This window comes from Meles meles, chromosome 7 (genome assembly GCF_922984935.1).
Source record: "Meles meles chromosome 7, mMelMel3.1 paternal haplotype, whole genome shotgun sequence".
Lineage (NCBI taxonomy): Eukaryota > Metazoa > Chordata > Mammalia > Carnivora > Mustelidae > Meles > Meles meles.
Genome location: NC_060072.1, coordinates 113,009,297 through 113,029,909, shown reverse-complemented (window position 1 = coordinate 113,029,909; position 20,613 = coordinate 113,009,297).

The window sequence follows — 20,613 nt, the reverse complement described above, 5'->3', positions numbered from 1 at the left end:
TATGTGTATGCCAAGTCCCATATGCTTCCAAAACCTGGGAACGCTACTAAGGCGAATACTCATAAATACCAATGTTGTCCCAGTGGAGGAAAGAAGTTAGATCGAGGACACACTTAAGGTAGGTTGGAGACTCTGAGTTAAGTGCAGGCCAAGTCCCTTATGCTTCCAAAACGTGTAAATGCGACTAAGGCAAATACTCATAAAGGGCAATGTTGTCCCATTGGAGGAAAGAAGTTACAACGAGGACGGACTTAAGGCAGGTTGGATACTCTGAGTTACAGGCAAGCCAAGGCCCTTCAGCTTCCAAAATGTATAAACGCTCTTCAGGCAAACACTCATCCATGGCACTGTTTTCCCAGAGTGGAAAGAAGATAGAACTAGGACAGACGCGAGGCAAGTTGAAGACTCTGAGATAACTCTACACCTAGGTCCTTATGCTTCCAAAACGTAAAACGCTACTAAGGCGAATACTCATAAATGGCCCTGTTTTCCCAGTTCAGAAAAGAAGTGAGAAGAAGGACGAACTCTAGGCTGCTTGGATACTCTGAGTTATGTGTATGCCAAGTCCCATATGCTTCCAAAACCTGGGAACGCTACTAAGGCGAATACTCATAAATAGCAATGTTGTCCCAGTGGAGGAAAGAAGTTAGATCGAGGACACACTTAAGGTAGGTTGGAGACTCTGAGTTAAGTGCAGGCCAAGTCCCTTATGCTTCCAAAACATATCAACGCTCTTCAGGCAAACACTCATAAATGGCATTGTTTTCGCACTGAGGAATGAAGTTAGAACAAGGAGAGACGCTAGGCCGGTTGAATACTCTCAGATATGTGGAAGCCTAGGCCCTTATGCTTCCTAAACTGAAAAACGCTACTAAGGCGAATTCTCATAAGTGGGAGAGTTTTCCTATTTCAGAAAATGGTTGAGAAGAAGGACGGACTCTAGGCTGCTTGGACACTCTGAGTTAAGTGCACGTCAGTCCCTTATGCTTCCCAAACGTATAAACGCTTCTAAGGCCAATACTCATAAATGGCCATGTTGTCTCAGTTGAGGAAAGAAGTTAGAACGAGGACGGACTTAAGGATTGTTGCATACTCTGAGTTACAGGCAGGCCAAGTCCCTTATGCTTCCAAAACCTGTGAATGCTCCTAAGGCAAATACTCATAAATGGCAATGTGGTCCCAGTGGAGGAAAGAAGTTAGATCGAGGATGCACTTAAGGCAGGTTGTAAACTCTGAGTTAAGTGCAGGCCAAGTCCCTTATGCTTCCAAAACATATCAACGCTCTTCAGGCAAACACTCATAAATGGCAAAGTTTTCGCAGTGAGGAATGAAGTTAGAACAAGGAGAGACGCTAGGCCGGTTGAATACTCTGAGATAAGTGGAAGACTACGCCCTTATGCTTCCTAAACTGAAAAACTCTACTAAGGCGAATCCTCATAAATGGCAAAGTTTTCCTATTTCAGAAAATAATTGAGAAGAAGGACGGACTCTAGGCTGCTTGGACACTCTGAGTTAAGTGCCCGTCAAGTCCCTTATGCTTCCCAAACGTATAAACGCTACTAAGGCCAATACTCATAAATGGCAGTGTTGTCCCAGTGGAGGAAAGAAGTTAGAACGAGGACGGACGTAAGGCAGGTTGGATAGTCTGAGTTACAGGCAGGCCAAGTCCCTTCTACTTCCAAAACGTATAAACGCTCTTCAGGCAAACACTCATAAATGACACTGTGATCCCAGGGAGGAAAGAAATTAGAACTCGGACAGAGGCTAGGCAGGTTGAATACTCTGAGATAACTGCACGCCTAGGCACTTATGCTTCCAAAACGTAAAACGCTATTAAGTTGAATACTCATAATAGGCAATGTTTTCCCAGTTCAGAAAAGATGGGAGAAGAAGGACGTACTCTAGACTGCTTGGATACTCTGAGTTAAGTGCATGCCAAGTCCCTTGTGCTTCCAAAACCTATAAACGCGACTAAGGCAAATACTCATAAATGGCAATGCTGTCCCAGTTGAGGAAAGAAGTTAGAACGAGGACGGACGTAAGGCAGGTTGGATACTCTGAGTTACAGGCAGGCCAAGTCCCTTCTACTTCCAAAACGTATAAACGCTCTTCAGGCAAACACTCATAAATGACACTGTGATCCCAGGGAGGAAAGAAATTAGAACTCGGACAGAGGCTAGGCAGGTTGAATAATCTGAGATAACTGCACGCCTAGGCACTTATGGCTCCAAAACGTAAAACGCTATTAAGTTGAATACTCATAGTAGGCAATGTTTTCCCAGTTCAGAAAAGAAGTGAAAAGAAGGACGTACTCTAGGCTGCTTGGATACTCTGAGTTAAGAGCAACCCAGTCCCTTATGCTTCCAAAACTTATAAACGCGACTAAGGCAAATACTCACAAATGGCAATGCTGTCCCAGTGGAGGAAAGAAGTTAGAACGAGGACGGACTTAAGGCAGGTTGAATACTCTGAGTTACAGGCAAGCCAAGGCCCTTCTACTTCCAAAACGTATAAACGCTCTTCAGGCAAGCACTCATCCATGGCACTGTTTTCCCAGAGTGGAAAGAAGAGAGAACTAGGACAGACGCGAGGCAGGTTGAAGACTCTGAGATAACTCTACACCTAGGTCCTTATGCTTCCAAAACGTAAAACGCTACTAAGGCGAATACTCATAAATGGCCCTGTTTTCCCAGTTCAGAAAAGAAGTGAGAAGAAGGACGAACTCTAGGCTGCTTGGTTACTCTGAGTTATGTGTATGCCAAGTCCCATATGCTTCCAAAACCTGGGAACGCTACTAAGGCGAATACTCATAAATACCAATGTTGTCCCAGTGGAGGAAAGAAGTTAGATCGAGGACACACTTAAGGTAGGTTGGAGACTCTGAGTTAAGTGCAGGCCAAGTCCCTTATGCTTCCAAAACGTGTAAATGCGACTAAGGCAAATACTCATAAAGGGCAATGTTGTCCCATTGGAGGAAAGAAGTTACAACGAGGACGGACTTAAGGCAGGTTGGATACTCTGAGTTACAGGCAAGCCAAGGCCCTTCAGCTTCCAAAATGTATAAACGCTCTTCAGGCAAACACTCATCCATGGCACTGTTTTCCCAGAGTGGAAAGAAGATAGAACTAGGACAGACGCGAGGCAAGTTGAAGACTCTGAGATAACTCTACACCTAGGTCCTTATGCTTCCAAAACGTAAAACGCTACTAAGGCGAATACTCATAAATGGCCCTGTTTTCCCAGTTCAGAAAAGAAGTGAGAAGAAGGACGAACTCTAGGCTGCTTGGATACTCTGAGTTATGTGTATGCCAAGTCCCATATGCTTCCAAAACCTGGGAACGCTACTAAGGCGAATACTCATAAATAGCAATGTTGTCCCAGTGGAGGAAAGAAGTTAGATCGAGGACACACTTAAGGTAGGTTGGAGACTCTGAGTTAAGTGCAGGCCAAGTCCCTTATGCTTCCAAAACATATCAACGCTCTTCAGGCAAACACTCATAAATGGCATTGTTTTCGCACTGAGGAATGAAGTTAGAACAAGGAGAGACGCTAGGCCGGTTGAATACTCTCAGATATGTGGAAGCCTAGGCCCTTATGCTTCCTAAACTGAAAAACGCTACTAAGGCGAATTCTCATAAGTGGGAGAGTTTTCCTATTTCAGAAAATGGTTGAGAAGAAGGACGGACTCTAGGCTGCTTGGACACTCTGAGTTAAGTGCACGTCAGTCCCTTATGCTTCCCAAACGTATAAACGCTTCTAAGGCCAATACTCATAAATGGCCATGTTGTCTCAGTTGAGGAAAGAAGTTAGAACGAGGACGGACTTAAGGATTGTTGCATACTCTGAGTTACAGGCAGGCCAAGTCCCTTATGCTTCCAAAACCTGTGAATGCTCCTAAGGCAAATACTCATAAATGGCAATGTGGTCCCAGTGGAGGAAAGAAGTTAGATCGAGGATGCACTTAAGGCAGGTTGTAAACTCTGAGTTAAGTGCAGGCCAAGTCCCTTATGCTTCCAAAACATATCAACGCTCTTCAGGCAAACACTCATAAATGGCAAAGTTTTCGCAGTGAGGAATGAAGTTAGAACAAGGAGAGACGCTAGGCCGGTTGAATACTCTGAGATAAGTGGAAGACTACGCCCTTATGCTTCCTAAACTGAAAAACTCTACTAAGGCGAATCCTCATAAATGGCAAAGTTTTCCTATTTCAGAAAATAATTGAGAAGAAGGACGGACTCTAGGCTGCTTGGACACTCTGAGTTAAGTGCCCGTCAAGTCCCTTATGCTTCCCAAACGTATAAACGCTACTAAGGCCAATACTCATAAATGGCAGTGTTGTCCCAGTGGAGGAAAGAAGTTAGAACGAGGACGGACGTAAGGCAGGTTGGATAGTCTGAGTTACAGGCAGGCCAAGTCCCTTCTACTTCCAAAACGTATAAACGCTCTTCAGGCAAACACTCATAAATGACACTGTGATCCCAGGGAGGAAAGAAATTAGAACTCGGACAGAGGCTAGGCAGGTTGAATACTCTGAGATAACTGCACGCCTAGGCACTTATGCTTCCAAAACGTAAAACGCTATTAAGTTGAATACTCATAATAGGCAATGTTTTCCCAGTTCAGAAAAGATGGGAGAAGAAGGACGTACTCTAGACTGCTTGGATACTCTGAGTTAAGTGCATGCCAAGTCCCTTGTGCTTCCAAAACCTATAAACGCGACTAAGGCAAATACTCATAAATGGCAATGCTGTCCCAGTTGAGGAAAGAAGTTAGAACGAGGACGGACGTAAGGCAGGTTGGATACTCTGAGTTACAGGCAGGCCAAGTCCCTTCTACTTCCAAAACGTATAAACGCTCTTCAGGCAAACACTCATAAATGACACTGTGATCCCAGGGAGGAAAGAAATTAGAACTCGGACAGAGGCTAGGCAGGTTGAATAATCTGAGATAACTGCACGCCTAGGCACTTATGGCTCCAAAACGTAAAACGCTATTAAGTTGAATACTCATAGTAGGCAATGTTTTCCCAGTTCAGAAAAGAAGTGAAAAGAAGGACGTACTCTAGGCTGCTTGGATACTCTGAGTTAAGAGCAACCCAGTCCCTTATGCTTCCAAAACTTATAAACGCGACTAAGGCAAATACTCATAAATGGCAATGCTGTCCCAGTGGAGGAAAGAAGTTAGAATGAGGACGGACTTAAGGCACGTTGGATACTCTGAGTTACACGCAAGCCAATGCCCTTCTGCTTCCAAAACGTATAAACACTCTTCAGGCAAACACTCATCCATGGCACTGTTTTCCCAGAGTGGAAAGAAGATAGAACTAGGACAGACGCGAGGCAAGTTGAAGACTCTGAGATAACTCTACACCTAGGTCCTTATGCTTCCAAAACGTAAAACGCTACTAAGGCGAATACTCATAAATGGCCCTGTTTTCCCAGTTCAGAAAAGAAGTGAGAAGAAGGACGAACTCTAGGCTGCTTGGATACTCTGAGATATGTGTATGCCAAGTCCCATATGCTTCCAAAACCTGGGAACGCTTCTAAGGCGAATACTCATAAATAGCAATGTTGTCCCAGTGGAGGAAAGAAGTTAGATCGAGGACACACTTAAGGTAAGTTGGAGACTCTGAGTTAAGTGCAGGCCAAGTCCCTTATGCTTCCAAAACATATCAACGCTCTTCAGGCAAACACTCATAAATGGCATTGTTTTCGCAGTGAGGAATGAAGTTAGAACAAGGAGAGACGCTAGGCCGGTTGAATACTCTCAGATATGTGGAAGCCTAGGTCCTTAGGCTTCCTAAACTGAAAAACGCTACTAAGGCGAATCCTCATAAGAGGGAGAGTTTTCCTATTTCAGAAAATAATTGAGAAGCAGAACGGACTCTAGGCTGCTTGGACACTCTGAGTTAAGTGCACGTCAGTCCCTTATACTTCCCAAACGTATAAACGCTTCTAAGGCCAATACACATAAATGGCCATGTTGTCTCAGTTGAGGAAAGAAGTTAGAACTAGGACGGACTTAAGGAAGGTTGGATACTCTGAGTTACAGGCAGGCCAAGTCCCTTATGCTTCCAAAACCTGTGAATGCTCCTAAGGCAAATACTCATAAATGGCAATGTGGTCCCAGTGGAGGAAAGAAGTTAGATCGAGGATGCACTTAAGGCAGGTTGTAAACTCTGAGTTAAGTGCAGGCCAAGTCCCTTATGCTTCCATAACATATCAACGCTCTTCAGGCAAAAACTCATAAATGGCAAAGTTTTCGCAGTGAGGAATGAAGTTAGAACAAGGAGAGACGCTAGGCCGGTTGAATACTCTGAGATAAGTGGAAGACTACGCCCTTATGCTTCCTAAACTGAAAAACTCTACTAAGGCGAATCCTCATAAATGGCAAAGTTTTCCTATTTCAGAAAATAATTGAGAAGAAGGACGGACTCTAGGCTGCTTGGACAGAGGCTATGCAGGTTGAATACTCTGAGATAACTGCACGCCTAGGCACTTATGCTTCCAAAACGTAAAACGCTATTAAGTTGAATACTCATAATAGGCAATGTTTTCCCAGTTCAGAAAAGATGGGAGAAGAAGGACGTACTCTAGACTGCTTGGATACTCTGAGTTAAGTGCATGCCAAGTCCCTTGTGCTTCCAAAACCTATAAACGCGACTAAGGCAAATACTCATAAATGGCAATGCTGTCCCAGTTGAGGAAAGAAGTTAGAACGAGGACGGACGTAAGGCAGGTTGGATACTCTGAGTTACAGGCAGGCCAAGTCCCTTCTACTTCCAAAACGTATAAACGCTCTTCAGGCAAACACTCATAAATGACACTGTGATCCCAGGGAGGAAAGAAATTAGAACTCGGACAGAGGCTAGGCAGGTTGAATAATCTGAGATAACTGCACGCCTAGGCACTTATGGCTCCAAAACGTAAAACGCTATTAAGTTGAATACTCATAGTAGGCAATGTTTTCCCAGTTCAGAAAAGAAGTGAAAAGAAGGACGTACTCTAGGCTGCTTGGATACTCTGAGTTAAGGGCAACCCAGTCCCTTATGCTTCCAAAACTTATAAACGCGACTAAGGCAAATACTCACAAATGGCAATGCTGTCCCAGTGGAGGAAAGAAGTTAGAACGAGGACGGACTTAAGGCAGGTTGAATACTCTGAGTTACAGGCAAGCCAAGGCCCTTCTACTTCCAAAACGTATAAACGCTCTTCAGGCAAGCACTCATCCATGGCACTGTTTTCCCAGAGTGGAAAGAAGAGAGAACTAGGACAGACGCGAGGCAGGTTGAAGACTCTGAGATAACTCTACACCTAGGTCCTTATGCTTCCAAAACGTAAAACGCTACTAAGGCGAATACTCATAAATGGCCCTGTTTTCCCAGTTCAGAAAAGAAGTGAGAAGAAGGACGAACTCTAGGCTGCTTGGTTACTCTGAGTTATGTGTATGCCAAGTCCCATATGCTTCCAAAACCTGGGAACGCTACTAAGGCGAATACTCATAAATACCAATGTTGTCCCAGTGGAGGAAAGAAGTTAGATCGAGGACACACTTAAGGTAGGTTGGAGACTCTGAGTTAAGTGCAGGCCAAGTCCCTTATGCTTCCAAAACGTGTAAATGCGACTAAGGCAAATACTCATAAAGGGCAATGTTGTCCCATTGGAGGAAAGAAGTTACAACGAGGACGGACTTAAGGCAGGTTGGATACTCTGAGTTACAGGCAAGCCAAGGCCCTTCAGCTTCCAAAATGTATAAACGCTCTTCAGGCAAACACTCATCCATGGCACTGTTTTCCCAGAGTGGAAAGAAGATAGAACTAGGACAGACGCGAGGCAAGTTGAAGACTCTGAGATAACTCTACACCTAGGTCCTTATGCTTCCAAAACGTAAAACGCTACTAAGGCGAATACTCATAAATGGCCCTGTTTTCCCAGTTCAGAAAAGAAGTGAGAAGAAGGACGAACTCTAGGCTGCTTGGATACTCTGAGTTATGTGTATGCCAAGTCCCATATGCTTCCAAAACCTGGGAACGCTACTAAGGCGAATACTCATAAATAGCAATGTTGTCCCAGTGGAGGAAAGAAGTTAGATCGAGGACACACTTAAGGTAGGTTGGAGACTCTGAGTTAAGTGCAGGCCAAGTCCCTTATGCTTCCAAAACATATCAACGCTCTTCAGGCAAACACTCATAAATGGCATTGTTTTCGCACTGAGGAATGAAGTTAGAACAAGGAGAGACGCTAGGCCGGTTGAATACTCTCAGATATGTGGAAGCCTAGGCCCTTATGCTTCCTAAACTGAAAAACGCTACTAAGGCGAATTCTCATAAGTGGGAGAGTTTTCCTATTTCAGAAAATGGTTGAGAAGAAGGACGGACTCTAGGCTGCTTGGACACTCTGAGTTAAGTGCACGTCAGTCCCTTATGCTTCCCAAACGTATAAACGCTTCTAAGGCCAATACTCATAAATGGCCATGTTGTCTCAGTTGAGGAAAGAAGTTAGAACGAGGACGGACTTAAGGATTGTTGCATACTCTGAGTTACAGGCAGGCCAAGTCCCTTATGCTTCCAAAACCTGTGAATGCTCCTAAGGCAAATACTCATAAATGGCAATGTGGTCCCAGTGGAGGAAAGAAGTTAGATCGAGGATGCACTTAAGGCAGGTTGTAAACTCTGAGTTAAGTGCAGGCCAAGTCCCTTATGCTTCCAAAACATATCAACGCTCTTCAGGCAAACACTCATAAATGGCAAAGTTTTCGCAGTGAGGAATGAAGTTAGAACAAGGAGAGACGCTAGGCCGGTTGAATACTCTGAGATAAGTGGAAGACTACGCCCTTATGCTTCCTAAACTGAAAAACTCTACTAAGGCGAATCCTCATAAATGGCAAAGTTTTCCTATTTCAGAAAATAATTGAGAAGAAGGACGGACTCTAGGCTGCTTGGACACTCTGAGTTAAGTGCCCGTCAAGTCCCTTATGCTTCCCAAACGTATAAACGCTACTAAGGCCAATACTCATAAATGGCAGTGTTGTCCCAGTGGAGGAAAGAAGTTAGAACGAGGACGGACGTAAGGCAGGTTGGATAGTCTGAGTTACAGGCAGGCCAAGTCCCTTCTACTTCCAAAACGTATAAACGCTCTTCAGGCAAACACTCATAAATGACACTGTGATCCCAGGGAGGAAAGAAATTAGAACTCGGACAGAGGCTAGGCAGGTTGAATACTCTGAGATAACTGCACGCCTAGGCACTTATGCTTCCAAAACGTAAAACGCTATTAAGTTGAATACTCATAATAGGCAATGTTTTCCCAGTTCAGAAAAGATGGGAGAAGAAGGACGTACTCTAGACTGCTTGGATACTCTGAGTTAAGTGCATGCCAAGTCCCTTGTGCTTCCAAAACCTATAAACGCGACTAAGGCAAATACTCATAAATGGCAATGCTGTCCCAGTTGAGGAAAGAAGTTAGAACGAGGACGGACGTAAGGCAGGTTGGATACTCTGAGTTACAGGCAGGCCAAGTCCCTTCTACTTCCAAAACGTATAAACGCTCTTCAGGCAAACACTCATAAATGACACTGTGATCCCAGGGAGGAAAGAAATTAGAACTCGGACAGAGGCTAGGCAGGTTGAATAATCTGAGATAACTGCACGCCTAGGCACTTATGGCTCCAAAACGTAAAACGCTATTAAGTTGAATACTCATAGTAGGCAATGTTTTCCCAGTTCAGAAAAGAAGTGAAAAGAAGGACGTACTCTAGGCTGCTTGGATACTCTGAGTTAAGAGCAACCCAGTCCCTTATGCTTCCAAAACTTATAAACGCGACTAAGGCAAATACTCATAAATGGCAATGCTGTCCCAGTGGAGGAAAGAAGTTAGAATGAGGACGGACTTAAGGCACGTTGGATACTCTGAGTTACACGCAAGCCAATGCCCTTCTGCTTCCAAAACGTATAAACACTCTTCAGGCAAACACTCATCCATGGCACTGTTTTCCCAGAGTGGAAAGAAGATAGAACTAGGACAGACGCGAGGCAAGTTGAAGACTCTGAGATAACTCTACACCTAGGTCCTTATGCTTCCAAAACGTAAAACGCTACTAAGGCGAATACTCATAAATGGCCCTGTTTTCCCAGTTCAGAAAAGAAGTGAGAAGAAGGACGAACTCTAGGCTGCTTGGATACTCTGAGATATGTGTATGCCAAGTCCCATATGCTTCCAAAACCTCGGAACGCTTCTAAGGCGAATACTCATAAATAGCAATGTTGTCCCAGTGGAGGAAAGAAGTTAGATCGAGGACACACTTAAGGTAAGTTGGAGACTCTGAGTTAAGTGCAGGCCAAGTCCCTTATGCTTCCAAAACATATCAACGCTCTTCAGGCAAACACTCATAAATGGCATTGTTTTCGCCGTGAGGAATGAAGTTAGAACAAGGAGAGACGCTAGGCCGGTTGAATACTCTCAGATATGTGGAAGCCTAGGTCCTTAGGCTTCCTAAACTGAAAAACGCTACTAAGGCGAATCCTCATAAGAGGGAGAGTTTTCCTATTTCAGAAAATAATTGAGAAGCAGAACGGACTCTAGGCTGCTTGGACACTCTGAGTTAAGTGCACGTCAGTCCCTTATACTTCCCAAACGTATAAACGCTTCTAAGGCCAATACACATAAATGGCCATGTTGTCTCAGTTGAGGAAAGAAGTTAGAACTAGGACGGACTTAAGGAAGGTTGGATACTCTGAGTTACAGGCAGGCCAAGTCCCTTATGCTTCCAAAACCTGTGAATGCTCCTAAGGCAAATACTCATAAATGGCAATGTGGTCCCAGTGGAGGAAAGAAGTTAGATCGAGGATGCACTTAAGGCAGGTTGTAAACTCTGAGTTAAGTGCAGGCCAAGTCCCTTATGCTTCCATAACATATCAACGCTCTTCAGGCAAAAACTCATAAATGGCAAAGTTTTCGCAGTGAGGAATGAAGTTAGAACAAGGAGAGACGCTAGGCCGGTTGAATACTCTGAGATAAGTGGAAGACTACGCCCTTATGCTTCCTAAACTGAAAAACTCTACTAAGGCGAATCCTCATAAATGGCAAAGTTTTCCTATTTCAGAAAATAATTGAGAAGAAGGACGGACTCTAGGCTGCTTGGACAGAGGCTATGCAGGTTGAATACTCTGAGATAACTGCACGCCTAGGCACTTATGCTTCCAAAACGTAAAACGCTATTAAGTTGAATACTCATAATAGGCAATGTTTTCCCAGTTCAGAAAAGATGGGAGAAGAAGGACGTACTCTAGACTGCTTGGATACTCTGAGTTAAGTGCATGCCAAGTCCCTTGTGCTTCCAAAACCTATAAACGCGACTAAGGCAAATACTCATAAATGGCAATGCTGTCCCAGTTGAGGAAAGAAGTTAGAACGAGGACGGACGTAAGGCAGGTTGGATACTCTGAGTTACAGGCAGGCCAAGTCCCTTCTACTTCCAAAACGTATAAACGCTCTTCAGGCAAACACTCATAAATGACACTGTGATCCCAGGGAGGAAAGAAATTAGAACTCGGACAGAGGCTAGGCAGGTTGAATAATCTGAGATAACTGCACGCCTAGGCACTTATGGCTCCAAAACGTAAAACGCTATTAAGTTGAATACTCATAGTAGGCAATGTTTTCCCAGTTCAGAAAAGAAGTGAAAAGAAGGACGTACTCTAGGCTGCTTGGATACTCTGAGTTAAGGGCAACCCAGTCCCTTATGCTTCCAAAACTTATAAACGCGACTAAGGCAAATACTCACAAATGGCAATGCTGTCCCAGTGGAGGAAAGAAGTTAGAACGAGGACGGACTTAAGGCAGGTTGAATACTCTGAGTTACAGGCAAGCCAAGGCCCTTCTACTTCCAAAACGTATAAACGCTCTTCAGGCAAGCACTCATCCATGGCACTGTTTTCCCAGAGTGGAAAGAAGAGAGAACTAGGACAGACGCGAGGCAGGTTGAAGACTCTGAGATAACTCTACACCTAGGTCCTTATGCTTCCAAAACGTAAAACGCTACTAAGGCGAATACTCATAAATGGCCCTGTTTTCCCAGTTCAGAAAAGAAGTGAGAAGAAGGACGAACTCTAGGCTGCTTGGTTACTCTGAGTTATGTGTATGCCAAGTCCCATATGCTTCCAAAACCTGGGAACGCTACTAAGGCGAATACTCATAAATACCAATGTTGTCCCAGTGGAGGAAAGAAGTTAGATCGAGGACACACTTAAGGTAGGTTGGAGACTCTGAGTTAAGTGCAGGCCAAGTCCCTTATGCTTCCAAAACGTGTAAATGCGACTAAGGCAAATACTCATAAAGGGCAATGTTGTCCCATTGGAGGAAAGAAGTTACAACGAGGACGGACTTAAGGCAGGTTGGATACTCTGAGTTACAGGCAAGCCAAGGCCCTTCAGCTTCCAAAATGTATAAACGCTCTTCAGGCAAACACTCATCCATGGCACTGTTTTCCCAGAGTGGAAAGAAGATAGAACTAGGACAGACGCGAGGCAAGTTGAAGACTCTGAGATAACTCTACACCTAGGTCCTTATGCTTCCAAAACGTAAAACGCTACTAAGGCGAATACTCATAAATGGCCCTGTTTTCCCAGTTCAGAAAAGAAGTGAGAAGAAGGACGAACTCTAGGCTGCTTGGATACTCTGAGTTATGTGTATGCCAAGTCCCATATGCTTCCAAAACCTGGGAACGCTACTAAGGCGAATACTCATAAATAGCAATGTTGTCCCAGTGGAGGAAAGAAGTTAGATCGAGGACACACTTAAGGTAGGTTGGAGACTCTGAGTTAAGTGCAGGCCAAGTCCCTTATGCTTCCAAAACATATCAACGCTCTTCAGGCAAACACTCATAAATGGCATTGTTTTCGCACTGAGGAATGAAGTTAGAACAAGGAGAGACGCTAGGCCGGTTGAATACTCTCAGATATGTGGAAGCCTAGGCCCTTATGCTTCCTAAACTGAAAAACGCTACTAAGGCGAATTCTCATAAGTGGGAGAGTTTTCCTATTTCAGAAAATGGTTGAGAAGAAGGACGGACTCTAGGCTGCTTGGACACTCTGAGTTAAGTGCACGTCAGTCCCTTATGCTTCCCAAACGTATAAACGCTTCTAAGGCCAATACTCATAAATGGCCATGTTGTCTCAGTTGAGGAAAGAAGTTAGAACGAGGACGGACTTAAGGATTGTTGCATACTCTGAGTTACAGGCAGGCCAAGTCCCTTATGCTTCCAAAACCTGTGAATGCTCCTAAGGCAAATACTCATAAATGGCAATGTGGTCCCAGTGGAGGAAAGAAGTTAGATCGAGGATGCACTTAAGGCAGGTTGTAAACTCTGAGTTAAGTGCAGGCCAAGTCCCTTATGCTTCCAAAACATATCAACGCTCTTCAGGCAAACACTCATAAATGGCAAAGTTTTCGCAGTGAGGAATGAAGTTAGAACAAGGAGAGACGCTAGGCCGGTTGAATACTCTGAGATAAGTGGAAGACTACGCCCTTATGCTTCCTAAACTGAAAAACTCTACTAAGGCGAATCCTCATAAATGGCAAAGTTTTCCTATTTCAGAAAATAATTGAGAAGAAGGACGGACTCTAGGCTGCTTGGACACTCTGAGTTAAGTGCCCGTCAAGTCCCTTATGCTTCCCAAACGTATAAACGCTACTAAGGCCAATACTCATAAATGGCAGTGTTGTCCCAGTGGAGGAAAGAAGTTAGAACGAGGACGGACGTAAGGCAGGTTGGATAGTCTGAGTTACAGGCAGGCCAAGTCCCTTCTACTTCCAAAACGTATAAACGCTCTTCAGGCAAACACTCATAAATGACACTGTGATCCCAGGGAGGAAAGAAATTAGAACTCGGACAGAGGCTAGGCAGGTTGAATACTCTGAGATAACTGCACGCCTAGGCACTTATGCTTCCAAAACGTAAAACGCTATTAAGTTGAATACTCATAATAGGCAATGTTTTCCCAGTTCAGAAAAGATGGGAGAAGAAGGACGTACTCTAGACTGCTTGGATACTCTGAGTTAAGTGCATGCCAAGTCCCTTGTGCTTCCAAAACCTATAAACGCGACTAAGGCAAATACTCATAAATGGCAATGCTGTCCCAGTTGAGGAAAGAAGTTAGAACGAGGACGGACGTAAGGCAGGTTGGATACTCTGAGTTACAGGCAGGCCAAGTCCCTTCTACTTCCAAAACGTATAAACGCTCTTCAGGCAAACACTCATAAATGACACTGTGATCCCAGGGAGGAAAGAAATTAGAACTCGGACAGAGGCTAGGCAGGTTGAATAATCTGAGATAACTGCACGCCTAGGCACTTATGGCTCCAAAACGTAAAACGCTATTAAGTTGAATACTCATAGTAGGCAATGTTTTCCCAGTTCAGAAAAGAAGTGAAAAGAAGGACGTACTCTAGGCTGCTTGGATACTCTGAGTTAAGAGCAACCCAGTCCCTTATGCTTCCAAAACTTATAAACGCGACTAAGGCAAATACTCATAAATGGCAATGCTGTCCCAGTGGAGGAAAGAAGTTAGAATGAGGACGGACTTAAGGCACGTTGGATACTCTGAGTTACAGGCAAGCCAAGGCCCTTCTGCTTCCAAAACGTATAAACACTCTTCAGGCAAACACTCATCCATGGCACTGTTTTCCCAGAGTGGAAAGAAGATAGAACTAGGACAGACGCGAGGCAAGTTGAAGACTCTGAGATAACTCTACACCTAGGTCCTTATGCTTCCAAAACGTAAAACGCTACTAAGGCGAATACTCATAAATGGCCCTGTTTTCCCAGTTCAGAAAAGAAGTGAGAAGAAGGACGAACTCTAGGCTGCTTGGATACTCTGAGTTATGTGTATGCCAAGTCCCATATGCTTCCAAAACCTGGGAACGCTTCTAAGGCGAATACTCATAAATAGCAATGTTGTCCCAGTGGAGGAAAGAAGTTAGATCGAGGACACACTTAAGGTAAGTTGGAGACTCTGAGTTAAGTGCAGGCCAAGTCCCTTATGCTTCCAAAACATATCAACGCTCTTCAGGCAAACACTCATAAATGGCATTGTTTTCGCAGTGAGGAATGAAGTTAGAACAAGGAGAGACGCTAGGCCGGTTGAATACTCTCAGATATGTGGAAGCCTAGGTCCTTAGGCTTCCTAAACTGAAAAACGCTACTAAGGCGAATCCTCATAAGAGGGAGAGTTTTCCTATTTCAGAAAATAATTGAGAAGCAGAACGGACTCTAGGCTGCTTGGACACTCTGAGTTAAGTGCACGTCAGTCCCTTATACTTCCCAAACGTATAAACGCTTCTAAGGCCAATACTCATAAATGGCCATGTTGTCTCAGTTGAGGAAAGAAGTTAGAACTAGGACGGACTTAAGGAAGGTTGGATACTCTGAGTTACAGGCAGGCCAAGTCCCTTATGCTTCCAAAACCTGTGAATGCTCCTAAGGCAAATACTCATAAATGGCAATGTGGTCCCAGTGAGGAAAGAAGTTAGATCGAGGATGCACTTAAGGCAGGTTGTAAACTCTGAGTTAAGTGCAGGCCAAGTCCCTTATGCTTCCATAACATATCAACGCTCTTCAGGCAAAAACTCATAAATGGCAAAGTTTTCGCAGTGAGGAATGAAGTTAGAACAAGGAGAGACGCTAGGCCGGTTGAATACTCTGAGATAAGTGGAAGACTACGCCCTTATGCTTCCTAAACTGAAAAACTCTACTAAGGCGAATCCTCATAAATGGCAAAGTTTTCCTATTTCAGAAAATAATTGAGAAGAAGGACGGACTCTAGGCTGCTTGGACAGAGGCTATGCAGGTTGAATACTCTGAGATAACTGCACGCCTAGGCACTTATGCTTCCAAAACGTAAAACGCTATTAAGTTGAATACTCATAATAGGCAATGTTTTCCCAGTTCAGAAAAGATGGGAGAAGAAGGACGTACTCTAGACTGCTTGGATACTCTGAGTTAAGTGCATGCCAAGTCCCTTGTGCTTCCAAAACCTATAAACGCGACTAAGGCAAATACTCATAAATGGCAATGCTGTCCCAGTTGAGGAAAGAAGTTAGAACGAGGACGGACGTAAGGCAGGTTGGATACTCTGAGTTACAGGCAGGCCAAGTCCCTTCTACTTCCAAAACGTATAAACGCTCTTCAGGCAAACACTCATAAATGACACTGTGATCCCAGGGAGGAAAGAAATTAGAACTCGGACAGAGGCTAGGCAGGTTGAATAATCTGAGATAACTGCACGCCTAGGCACTTATGGCTCCAAAACGTAAAACGCTATTAAGTTGAATACTCATAGTAGGCAATGTTTTCCCAGTTCAGAAAAGAAGTGAAAAGAAGGACGTACTCTAGGCTGCTTGGATACTCTGAGTTAAGGGCAACCCAGTCCCTTATGCTTCCAAAACTTATAAACGCGACTAAGGCAAATACTCACAAATGGCAATGCTGTCCCAGTGGAGGAAAGAAGTTAGAACGAGGACGGACTTAAGGCAGGTTGGATACTCTGAGTTACAGGCAAGCCAAGGCCCTTCTACTTCCAAAACGTATAAACGCTCTTCAGGCAAGCACTCATCCATGGCACTGTTTTCCCAGAGTGGAAAGAAGAGAGAACTAGGACAGACGCGAGGCAGGTTGAAGACTCTGAGATAACTCTACACCTAGGTCCTTATGCTTCCAAAACGTAAAACGCTACTAAGGCGAATACTCATAAATGGCCCTGTTTTCCCAGTTCAGAAAAGAAGTGAGAAGAAGGACGAACTCTAGGCTGCTTGGTTACTCTGAGTTATGTGTATGCCAAGTCCCATATGCTTCCAAAACCTGGGAACGCTACTAAGGCGAATACTCATAAATAGCAATGTTGTCCCAGTGGAGGAAAGAAGTTAGATCGAGGACACACTTAAGGTAGGTTGGAGACTCTGAGTTAAGTGCAGGCCAAGTCCCTTATGCTTCCAAAACGTGTAAATGCGACTAAGGCAAATACTCATAAAGGGCAATGTTGTCCCATTGGAGGAAAGAAGTTACAACGAGGACGGACTTAAGGCAGGTTGGATACTCTGAGTTACAGGCAAGCCAAGGCCCTTCAGCTTCCAAAATGTATAAACGCTCTTCAGGCAAACACTCATCCATGGCACTGTTTTCCCAGAGTGGAAAGAAGATAGAACTAGGACAGACGCGAGGCAAGTTGAAGACTCTGAGATAACTCTACACCTAGGTCCTTATGCTTCCAAAACGTAAAACGCTACTAAGGCGAATACTCATAAATGGCCCTGTTTTCCCAGTTCAGAAAAGAAGTGAGAAGAAGGACGAACTCTAGGCTGCTTGGATACTCTGAGTTATGTGTATGCCAAGTCCCATATGCTTCCAAAACCTGGGAACGCTACTAAGGCGAATACTCATAAATAGCAATGTTGTCCCAGTGGAGGAAAGAAGTTAGATCGAGGACACACTTAAGGTAGGTTGGAGACTCTGAGTTAAGTGCAGGCCAAGTCCCTTATGCTTCCAAAACATATCAACGCTCTTCAGGCAAACACTCATAAATGGCATTGTTTTCGCACTGAGGAATGAAGTTAGAACAAGGAGAGACGCTAGGCCGGTTGAATACTCTCAGATATGTGGAAGCCTAGGCCCTTATGCTTCCTAAACTGAAAAACGCTACTAAGGCGAATTCTCATAAGTGGGAGAGTTTTCTTATTTCAGAAAATGGTTGAGAAGAAGGAGGGACTCTAGACTGCTTGGACACTCTGAGTTAAGTGCACGTCAGTCCCTTATGCTTCCCAAACGTATAAACGCTTCTAAGACCAATACTCATAAATGGCCATGTTGTCTCAGTTGAGGAAAGAAGTTAGAACGAGGACGGACTTAAGGATTGTGGCATACTCTGAGTTACAGGCAGGCCAAGTCCCTTATGCTTCCAAAACCTGTGAATGCTCCTAAGGCAAATACTCATAAATGGCAATGTGGTCCCAGTGGAGGAAAGAAGTTAGATCGAGGATGCACTTAAGGCAGGTTGTAAACTCTGAGTTAAGTGCAGGCCAAGTCCCTTATGCTTCCAAAACATATCAACGCTCTTCAGGCAAACACTCATAAATGGCAAAGTTTTCCAGTGAGGAATGAAGTTAGAACAAGGAGAGACGCTAGGCCGGTTGAATACTCTGAGATAAGTGGAAGACTACGCCCTTATGCTTCCTAAACTGAAAAACGCTACTAAGGCGAATCCTCATAAATGGCAAAGTTTTCCTATTGCAGAAAATAATTGAGAAGAAGGACGGACTTTAGGCTGCTTGGACACTCTGAGTTAAGTGCCCGTCAAGTCCCTTATGCTTCCCAAACGTATAAATGCTACTAAGGCCAATACTCATAAATGGCAGTGTTGTCCCAGTGGAGGAAAGAAGTTAGAACGAGGACGGACGTAAGGCAGGTTGGATACTCTGAGTTACAGGCAGGCCAAGTCCCTTCTACTTCCAAAACGTATAAACGCTCTTCAGGCAAACACTCATCCATGGCACTGTTTTCCCAGAGTGGAAAGAAGATAGAACTCGGACAGAGGCGAGGCAGGTTGAAGACTCTGAGATAACTCTACACCTAGGTCCTTATGCTTCCAAAACGTAAAACGCTACTAAGGCGAATACTCATAAATGGCCCTGTTTTCCCAGTTCAGAAAAGAAGTGAAAAGAAGGACGTACTCTAGGCTGCTTGGATACTCTGAGTTATGTGTATGCCAAGTCCCATATGCTTCCAAAACCTGGGAACGCTTCTAAGGCGAATACTCATAAATAGCAATGTTGTCCCAGTGGAGGAAAGAAGTTAGATCGAGGACACACTTAAGGTAAGTTGGAGACTCTGAGTTAAGTGCAGGCCAAGTCCCTTATGCTTCCAAAACATATCAACGCTCTTCAGGCAAACACTCATAAATGGCATTGTTTTCGCAGTGAGGAATGAAGTTAGAACAAGGAGAGACGCTAGGCCGGTTGAATACTCTCAGATATGTGGAAGCCTAGGTCCTTAGGCTTCCTAAACTGAAAAACGCTACTAAGGCGAATCCTCATAAGAGGGAGAGTTTTCCTATTTCAGAAAATAATTGAGAAGCAGAACGGACTCTAGGCTGCTTGGACACTCTGAGTTAAGTGCACGTCAGTCCCTTATACTTCCCAAACGTATAAACGCTTCTAAGGCCAATACTCATAAATGGCCATGTTGTCTCAGTTGAGGAAAGAAGTTAGAACTAGGACGGACTTAAGGAAGGTTGGATACTCTGAGTTACAGGCAGGCCAAGTCCCTTATGCTTCCAAAACCTGTGAATGCTCCTAAGGCAAATACTCATAAATGGCAATGTGGTCCCAGTGAGGAAAGAAGTTAGATCGAGGATGCACTTAAGGCAGGTTGTAAACTCTGAGTTAAGTGCAGGCCAAGTCCCTTATGCTTCCATAACATATCAACGCTCTTCAGGCAAAAACTCATAAATGGCAAAGTTTTCGCAGTGAGGAATGAAGTTAGAACAAGGAGAGACGCTAGGCCGGTTGAATACTCTGAGATAAGTGGAAGACTACGCCCTTATGCTTCCTAAACTGAAAAACTCTACTAAGGCGAATCCTCATAAATGGCAAAGTTTTCCTATTTCAGAAAATAATTGAGAAGAAGGACGGACTCTAGGCTGCTTGGACAGAGGCTATGCAGGTTGAATACTCTGAGATAACTGCACGCCTAGGCACTTATGCTTCCAAAACGTAAAACGCTATTAAGTTGAATACTCATAATAGGCAATGTTTTCCCAGTTCAGAAAAGATGGGAGAAGAAGGACGTACTCTAGACTGCTTGGATACTCTGAGTTAAGTGCATGCCAAGTCCCTTGTGCTTCCAAAACCTATAAACGCGACTAAGGCAAATACTCATAAATGGCAATGCTGTCCCAGTTGAGGAAAGAAGTTAGAACGAGGACGGACGTAAGGCAGGTTGGATACTCTGAGTTACAGGCAGGCCAAGTCCCTTCTACTTCCAAAACGTATAAACGCTCTTCAGGCAAACACTCATAAATGACACTGTGATCCCAGGGAGGAAAGAAATTAGAACTCGGACAGAGGCTAGGCAGGTTGAATAATCTGAGATAACTGCACGCCTAGGCACTTATGGCTCCAAAACGTAAAACGCTATTAAGTTGAATACTCATAGTAGGCAATGTTTTCCCAGTTCAGAAAAGAAGTGAAAAGAAGGACGTACTCTAGGCTGCTTGGATACTCTGAGTTAAGGGCAACCCAGTCCCTTATGCTTCCAAAACTTATAAACGCGACTAAGGCAAATACTCACAAATGGCAATGCTGTCCCAGTGGAGGAAAGAAGTTAGAACGAGGACGGACTTAAGGCAGGTTGGATACTCTGAGTTACAGGCAAGCCAAGGCCCTTCTACTTCCAAAACGTATAAACGCTCTTCAGGCAAGCACTCATCCATGGCACTGTTTTCCCAGAGTGGAAAGAAGAGAGAACTAGGACAGACGCGAGGCAGGTTGAAGACTCTGAGATAACTCTACACCTAGGTCCTTATGCTTCCAAAACGTAAAACGCTACTAAGGCGAATACTCATAA